Below are 9,760 nucleotides of genomic sequence, written 5' to 3'. Positions count from 1 at the left end.
ACCTATTTTAAGGTTGGACCATATGGACTAGGTCAAGTCTACTTCAAGTCGAGTTGGGTTGGGTTCTACTTAAGTAAGGTCGGTTCGAGCCTAACGAAATTCAAACCAAGTTATGCCAAAACTTGGTCATGTTTAGTTTTGTTGAACTCATGTTATGTCAAGTTAGGTCATACTGTGTCAAATTAGGTTCAAGTCAAAATAAATTAGATTAGTTGGCCCAACTCATAAAAGACAAAGTCTAAGTTGAATTGATCTAAACATGTTAGATGTGGTTAGGTCTAAGTCGGGTTGGATTAAGTGAAATTAAGTTTAAATTAATTAGATTAGGTCTAATTTATGTCAAGTTGAGAACATTAAACCTATATTAATTTGAATTAAAATTAACTCGTGTTAAAATAAATTAGATAAAATTAAAACGGATTGACTTAATTGAATTACATTTAATTATAATTTAATAGAGTCAAACTGGTTAAATCAAGTTGAAATTCAATATAAATTAAAAAATAATGTAAATATAATATAATTTAAAAGTTATATTCAATTTAATTTAAATTAAAAGCTATATTTAATTTAAATTTAATTTATTTTAAAAAAAATCATTTTAAGTTGATTTAATTAAAAATAAAATAACATTTGTTTTCTTAAATATAAAATAGATTTATATAAATTTTTGAAGATAAATATTAAATCTATAATCATTCCTTACCTTCTTCATCCATGTGATGCATTGATCTATTTTTTCTTTTTTTTTATATCTGTATTGTAGAATCATCCGGTCAGCTAAAGGATTGGACGACTGACCGTCGAACAAGAAAATGATCTACTAGTCGGAAAATTATTCTAAGCAATAATAGTCATTAATAGACAATTAATGAAAATAATAGTCATTTATTGACAATTAAAAGATATAATGTCATTTATTGATGATTAATTAGTCAAATTTAATGATAAGCTTATTATAATAATTTATAAATATTTGTCTGACGAAAAAGACAAGTAATTTAACTATAATTACTAATTTTTATTACAATATTATTAAGCAAAAGTGATGGGTGTGTATTCGGCACTCCCCAGGACTAGGACAAAGAGAAGAGAAAGAATAACACAACCTGAATAGAACAAACAACTTAAAATCTTTTGGGTAAGGAATTTCAATCGTACCGAAACAATATTATTGTTTATGTTATATTTTTTTTTTACTGTTTGGTTTGGTTTGGTTTAATTGGGACATAAATAGTTTTAGGTTTTATTATTATTTCGGTATTTGTGCATAATCTAATTTACCAGTATAAACACACTTTATTTTTTTTTTTACAATTTAAGTTATGTGTGATTTTGGCTAATTGAGACATTTTCTCTCACTTAAATTTATTTGTTTAAAAAATTAATCATTGGTTCAAATATTTAAGAGGATTATGTACTGAATAGTTTGGTCAATAGAAAGAGTTTACGTTGACATGACATAATATAAGAAATTAAAATTATTTATAACTCATAAATTATCGATGTGGTCAGGAGTTAACAGGTAAGCTCAAAACCATCTCAGTATGAAGTTTCCATAACTAAGCAATAATGATCACTTCAAACAAATTACCTTGCTTAAACAATAATTAAATCACTGTAAAGAATAACGAGTCACTAAAAATATTATGAAATCCATTGAAAGTATTATAAATAGACAACAATTTCAAAACATTTTTTACTTATTTATATTAATAGTTTTCTACATGATAATATATTACATTTCGTGCCATATCCTCCCTAAGCTTTCATTTAATACTCAATTAATTTCTATTTCACTAATACAATCTAGTTGAAGATAAAATAGTTTTTTCATCCACTACTTTACATTTCGTCTGAATAAAATATAAGTTTAATATTTTTGTAAAAAAAATATTGAATTTAAATACAATTAGAAGAATAAATTGTACTAATAATCTGAACCAAAAGTTTTTATGAAAAATAATTTTATATCATTAATAAGATTGATAAGTAGCCTAGTCTTACTTAATCAGCATATATGCATAGAGACAATAAATGTGACAGAAAAGGGGCCCAAAGGCATGTGTAACGGGCTTAATTGGGCAATGGAAACGATTAGATTTAAAAGCAGATCTATAATGGTGGCCAGCCCACCATCCACCTATCACATGATGTCTGTCACTTCAGCAGTACCTTCCGTACTCTCCTCTTCTGTCGCACCTTTTTCGCAACCCTGCCTTTTTCATCTTCTTCTTTCTTTCACATTCTTTTTTTTTTTCTTTCAGATTACATTTTTATTGTTTAAAAAATAAATTTCAAGTCATTATTAAGCGAACTTAATATTTAATTTTTCTGTCATGTACTTTTATCGTTGACCTAAAAATTCATACATCACAAGAATAAATTTAATCATTTCAATGCTCTATCTTTTTTTTATTTAAATATAGTTCAAGAATTATTGTAAGCAATAATTCCGTGCATAGATTTTTTTATCACGAAGGTAAAACATCCTAAATGTCAATCAAATTTGAAAGTTAATCAATTTCCAACCAAAGATACATGAATGCATGGATTCTCAAACATATTCTAATTTTAACCACGTCTAAATAAACAGTAGAACCTACTTATAAATAAGCAACTGTTTGAAATTTATGCATTGTTAGCTAACAATTAATACCTAATTCTTATAACCTGGGTCAAACCATGAAAAAGCATGGGTTTCCATGTTAAACATACATATGTATGTTTCGAGGTTAGAATCAAGACATTTATTATTTATAATAAGTTTCATTATTTTGAAATATATTACTTTTAAAAAATTATTTTAATAGAGTTCAAGAATTTTTTTCTCTGTGTTAGTCTGATTAAATAATAGAGTTTGTATGATTGATCATTGTGATGAGCTCTTTAATTTGAACTAATCAATTTACATGTTTGTATAAATTGAGTTTCAATTTTTTTTCATGATTTATTTGTTTTTTCTTTGCATGTGAATCTTTTTTAATAAGATGTAGTGTTTCCGTTTTCTATACGAATTTCTAATGATTAGTGTTTCTAGTTGTGTGTTCTGGTCGTATTTGTGTCATTTCTAAGTATAAATAGGATATCATGTAAACTGAAAGGGATTTGAGATTCCTCGAAGCAAGTTCATCTATCTCACAGACAAAGGAAGCTAATTGCATTGTTTTTAAAGTTGTAAATACCTTAAAACTTCTAATTATATGATTGTATGGTGAATTGATAGAATGTCTGATTTGTGTGGTGAGTACAACCTGTTGAACTGGTGTTAGGTTCTTAAATTGCATAATTGAATTGTATGATGAAATTTGATGAATTGAAATTTTGGTTTGAATGTTTGATTCATGAATTTGTTGGTATAGGTTTGATTTTGTGTGTTTAAAAGAGTTATAATTTGAGTAAGTGGTACACGTTTTCATATTTAACTGTTTTGAACTAATTCACTGATAAAAGATTACCCATTTGATCAATTGAACAAATATGCGTTCTCTTAAAAAGTACAAAATATAGGTTTGATATTTGCTATAGCGTTGAGCGGTGTAAGGGTTACGCTGAACGTCCTATTTTATGAATGTGATAGCATTGAGCAATGTCAGACGATGTTGGGTGTCCGATTTTTGCGAATGGTTTCACGCTAGTGGTGACGGAGTGTTGTTGAATGCCATACTTTTACTACAGGTCTGAAGCATTTTAACTTCAGGACACTGTGCACCAAAAAGTTTGGTTGAGCACCTTTTTGAGAGAAGAATAACGCTAAGCGTCATTTCTGAGCGTCAATGTTTGTGTTTGAATTATCTTATTCTTTGACTGTTTGAAATGAATTTACAATGGACTTTATGTATGTTTGAGAGTATTATGTTGTTTATTTAGGTATGGTTTGTTGAATGTTAAAATAATTGTTTATTTATAAAGTTATTGCGAGAAATTAATAGATTTATGAATAAATATTCGGGCAAATAATGATGTATGAAATTGTGATGATGATAATGGATATGAGTATTGTATGTGCTTGGCATAAATATAGGGATCTCATTTAGAGATTCTATGATGACGTTTCTTTAGTGTGCACATTGATGTGGTAGTCCAGATGGGTGGAGGTTATCATGTCACTCTAATAACCATTTAAGCTCGGGTAAAATAGGATGAAGTGGTGAGATGTACAAAAGGTTATAGTTTATGGACTTTACCTTGACCAAAGATGATAATACACTAACCTTGAGTGTGATAGGGAGAAAACCTTTGCAAAGTTGTAGAAGTCCACAAGTGTGAGACTACTCGAGTTTTCACATAAATGTTTATATCCAGATAATTGAGTATAGTATAAGTTTTTATGTGTAATATGATTATTTTATGAATACGTGATGTATGAAAATATCTTTATATTTTCGTTATGAAAACTCTTTTGTAAATTAGTTTACCCTATTACTTTTTGTTATGTTTCTTTATTCATTGTAGTAATTTTTTTATTGGTATAAACAGATGACTGATGATAGGTGTTCAAACAATTTTAGTGACAGACAGTGATGTTACGAAATATTTTTCCTTATCATCTAATAATTTTTCTGAGTTGCTTTAAATATATTATATTATTATGATTATTTAATTTTTTTAGACAACTAATTAATAATATATATATATATATATATATATATTTTTTCTGAGATCATCTGTTTTATTATAAGTCGTTACAAATCCAATAAAAAACTTTATAGTTATGACTATTTAATCTTTTATTATTTGATAATTCAAGATTGTTTTTTCTTTTTCAATAAAATTGGTGACACTATCAGTTTTTTCTTTAACTTATCAGTTTTTTTTATTTTTATTTGAGACCTATCATACCTATTTTCTTTAACTCGTTACTGTTGCCTTATAACAGTGCACAGTAAGAAAGATTTTGAGTACAACATGGTTTGGGGACGACTTTCGTACGCTTGTTCCCGTCGAAATCTAACATGCATGTGCTGCAACTCATCATTTTCAAGATTTTTCTACACAGTTCTCTTCTTCCCAAAACTCATTATAATATGTAAAATCGAACAGTCTTTCACAACTAACGTTAAACATAATTTGCACTTCAAAAACCTACAAAAAGCTTCTCACCTCCTTATACGTGGCACATATCTATCCTAATATTTTATCCCCTTTTTACTTTGAGTATACACTTGGAAAAATTCACTACTCCTAAGATTTTAGGATGCTTCTTAAGTGGACTTTAAGGTATATATATCCTTTCCATCAGTGTCAAAAACAATTTGATTACATAATATATATATATATATATATATATATATATATATATATATATATATATATATATATATATATATATATATATATATATATATATATATATATATATATATATATAGTAATAGGAACTATACAATTAGTGTACGACAGTGTTTTAAGTACATGGCTTTGTCCTTCGTTTTTTTTTACAGTATACATATGTATGATTTCTCATAAAACGTATTTGAGATAGAGAAATGTGATGAATGAAGGTTTAAATTATACGTTGATGTTGAATATTTGTTTAAGTGTTTTGGTGTAAGATGTAGAATTGTATAGAATAGAAAGATAGAGGGACCTACGTAGGTTGTGTTAGGACCCATTATTGAAATCACGTTACATCCAACCATTAATGTATCTCTTCATTGCGACACGCTTAGGCTGGCACCCTAATTTTCTCTCCCTATATATCACCAACCATATCACACTAACTCTCCTATCACTTTTTTTCTTTCTCCTAAATCCATTTTAAATTTTTTATCAATATTCAAATTTTGGTGAAATTTTAATTTACCCACTGTCAATAGTATTCTAATTATAACAAATTCATTCAGATTTCCGTTATCAAATAGTCAAATTCCATTCAAGTCTTCTAATTTTCTTTTCAAAAATTAATCAAAAGCAAATAAAACTTTTCAGAAAAAAAAATCTCCATTAGAATTTGTCTTCAAAGTGGTAGCGCTTCTTCAGAGCATACGAGACTCTGACCCTCCAATTTTTTTAATATATATAAATTGATATATAAATCAAAATATTATATTAAATAATCATATATTTGATTTATTTAAATTTGTATGTACTCATAAATAAAATTTTAACACCCCTAATATATTTTTTAAGATCCACTGGTGGTTTCGAAGATCAAATTCTGATCAACGCTATTTTACAATAAGAATTCAACTTCTTGAAAATTGAATTCTTGATGTGAATAATGAAAAAGCTCTATTCTGAAAAATAATACTGGTATGAGTTTATTTATTATTTTTTAAAATAAATTTATTATAAATAAAATCTCTTACTTTATCAAAACTATTAAATGCATCTTTCTCTATTTCACTAATATTAATTTTAGAATGTATATTAAATAACACTCATCCTTTCTTTTGTAATTTATGAAATGTACTTTGGTAAATTTTATGTCTAACATCTTATCTATGGACCACACGTATTCTTTTTTATTTATAGAAAAGATTCTATAGTTCATATTTATAACTACATGAAAATGACTCGAATTCAAAAGTGCTAGTTAAATTAAAAATATTTTTGTATGATAATTACTATTGATCCACATATTCAATAATGCATTAGACAACATCTTAGAACATATCCAAATATTAAGAGAGTTTAACTTTCTATCACACAAGTAATAAGGCGTGATTTAAATCAAATGCTGATGTTGCACATCTAAATTAAAATAAGTCATGATCTAGAAATTTTATATTTTATATTATAAACGTTTTTTTCAAAATAAAATAAATTAGAGTAGAAATATTTATTCATTCTTAATAAGTATCGATATATAGAATTCTGCTTCCCCCATGGAGTGTAAATGCTTACGTTTATGTTATTATTATATGTACATATATTTTGTGTCTCCATGTGTCATTATGGATGAAAGATCATTAAATATCAGGTGCACTCTTTACTGAATTTGTACATTAAAGAACTTTCTATAAATGTAATTTCTGTCAATTTAAACGTCAAATGATGTAATCCTATTTTAATATTAAATTTATATAGTGTGCATGATCATAAAATATATAAAACTAATTTTAAATATTGTTTTAACTGCTATTTAAGGATATCCCATCACATTATCAATCACGTAATAATCACTGTGATTATTTTCTTTGCTTTGACTCTTCTTGGTGTGACAAAAAAATAAGTTATTAAAAGACATGAACACGACAATATATAGTTTAAAATTGAGTTCAAATTCAACAAATTTTTACACACATGAGACGAAGTTTAGAAAAAAAACATGGGAAAGTAAAATATAATTATTTCGGTTTCTATTTTTTTTAATCTTTTTCGGTTCATAATGAAAAAAAATCACTGAATTTGTCAAAAAAGTGAATTACATAGTTCGTATGATTCATACCACAATATTTTATTTTCTAGTTGTTCCTGCATTTTTGTTTTGAGTAAAAATGTTCTTTATTGTTAGAAATTTCACATCGACTAGAGATAAGACCAAATTATAATATATAAGTGGGATGTAAATCTCATTATGCAAGTCGATTTTGTAGGATTAAGTTAGGCTTAAAGCTCACTTCTTAATATGGTATGAGAGTCATGGTTAGAGCCACCCATTGTGAGGTTGCTATCGGATCACTCCATTAATTTCTACTATGACGCTCGAGATGCCTATACCTCGATGTGAAGGAAGTATGTTGGTGCAAACCTCATCTTACAAGTCAGTTTTGTGGTGACAAAAATTTTCTCGTTTCATAGATATTATAACGACTGAGAGTTATGAGCATGAAAAGGGATCACATGGCAATGACAAATTGGAGGAAGATTCACATAAGGGAATTGCTTTCTGTAAGTGGAATCGCGGCCGTAGCTCATCAAATCAAAATTCTCGACCACTTTATCATACTTTTACACCTTTTTCATTGACATTTTAAGCACTTAGGAAATTATTTAAAGTACAATGTCTCTACGTTTGCTCCAACTCAAGAAAAAGAGAAAAGTGTCATCCACTTTACCAAAGCAAAGTAGCATTGATTTAAATTACATCAATGCGACAAAATAAAATAAAAGGCATGAGAGGTGAGAATACGATGTGAGAACATTGCAATATTTTTGGTGGATACGAACCAGAAATCAATCAAATCAGTAACAGGGTTGCATGCATGGCTTGAGATTTAATTGAGCAATGACAAAATATGAATTTGTACGCACAAATCCAAGCTTTGACCTACTGAAAAGCTATATGATGTTTGAAAAGTGAGTGAGCTTGGTCTAGCTTTCATTCATTGTCATGTTGACATTTTTGCATGGGTTTTCACTGTGATACCTAATATTAATTTAGATCCTAGGTTTTGTTTGATTTACCATTGAAGTTTTTTTTGAAGAAAAGAGAATGGTATTTATGAAGGCTTCAACCACTTATCCATATGTAATGAATTTGTGGTGCGGGAGTTTAGCTAGTTGGGGAGGCAAGTAGCTGAAGGTGAGTTATAACAGTAGGTCCATTATTTAACTCACCATAACATGTTGCTATTCTTAATTTATGCTGCCTGCCTACACCAACAATATTAGCTATCATATTTCCCATATATATAACTTATATCTGTAAAACCAACATCGATTTTATATATATATATATATATATATATATATATATATATTTTTTTTTTTTTTTAAATGTACCAAGTGAAATATATTGATAGGAAGAGAAATCATAGTCAACTGATAATGAAAAATGAGAAAAATAAAATATATTATTATATAAAGAAGATTAAGTTTTTTTTTTACATTTTTTTTCAATTTTACCATTTAATAAGTATTATTTAATAATTTTACTCTTTAAATGATTTTTTAAAAAAATTTAATCACTTTTTTTTAAATTTGAGCATTTTTAAACTAAAAATTATCTACAATAAAATTATAAAACATAATTATTATAATAATAATTTTATTATTTTTATTATCACATTTGCATATGGTTTTCATCGGTGATAATATAGAAATGGATGCTAAATGTAAACAGTTAAAGAAATAAAAAAATTATTTCTGACTCGTCTATCTTTTTGGGAAAAAAACTTAAAAACACACGTAGAAAATACAGAAGAAGCACGCTCTTCTCGTATGCACCTTCGGCCTTTTCTTAATGGGCTTATTCTTTCTTTACCTCGATGACGGTGATTCTTCCTGCACCCCATATTTTTCTTCTTGCACCCCTAACTTTTTCTATAGCAAAGTTTGAAAAACCCCTGTCCAAACAGTAATCGCTGGTTAAAAAATTTTATTCGCTAAATAAATATCTCTCCCTGCAATGCAACCATAGATTATATGGTAAAGGAGAGGAAAAAACTAACTATTAAAACATCATTTTCTCTATTCGGGTTTGCGCATGTCAGAAATTTCCATTTCCATTTTTCATTCCCCTTTTCATTATTTGTTTAATTTTTTATTTGTAGGTTGGCCTGCAAGGTACGTTCGCGGGCCTGTAAAAAGCTTACCATTTATGTTGCGGTACAGTTTGGGCCTAAACAAAGGAGTTGTTAAATTGTATACCAATTTTGTTAGGGGAGTTGCTCTCTCCATCACCCAAGTACTCCCTACACCTTCTCACTACATAGAGTTCCACAGTCATATCCACGTCAAGAAAAACTACATGAGGCTTTTAATTTGAAGAACCATTTTCCCAACTTGCTCTGAGCCACTCGAAGAAGGATATTTCCAGGATGTATGTCTGCATGAATGAAGTTGTCCACCTGAAAGAAGACATTGCAATGTC

The sequence above is a fragment of the Vigna umbellata genome, chromosome 1 (assembly GCF_029865625.1).
Source record: "Vigna umbellata cultivar VRB3 chromosome 1, Vumbellata_1.0, whole genome shotgun sequence".
In the NCBI taxonomy this organism is placed as follows: Eukaryota; Viridiplantae; Streptophyta; class Magnoliopsida; order Fabales; family Fabaceae; genus Vigna; species Vigna umbellata.
Note: the sequence above shows the minus strand (reverse complement) of the source record.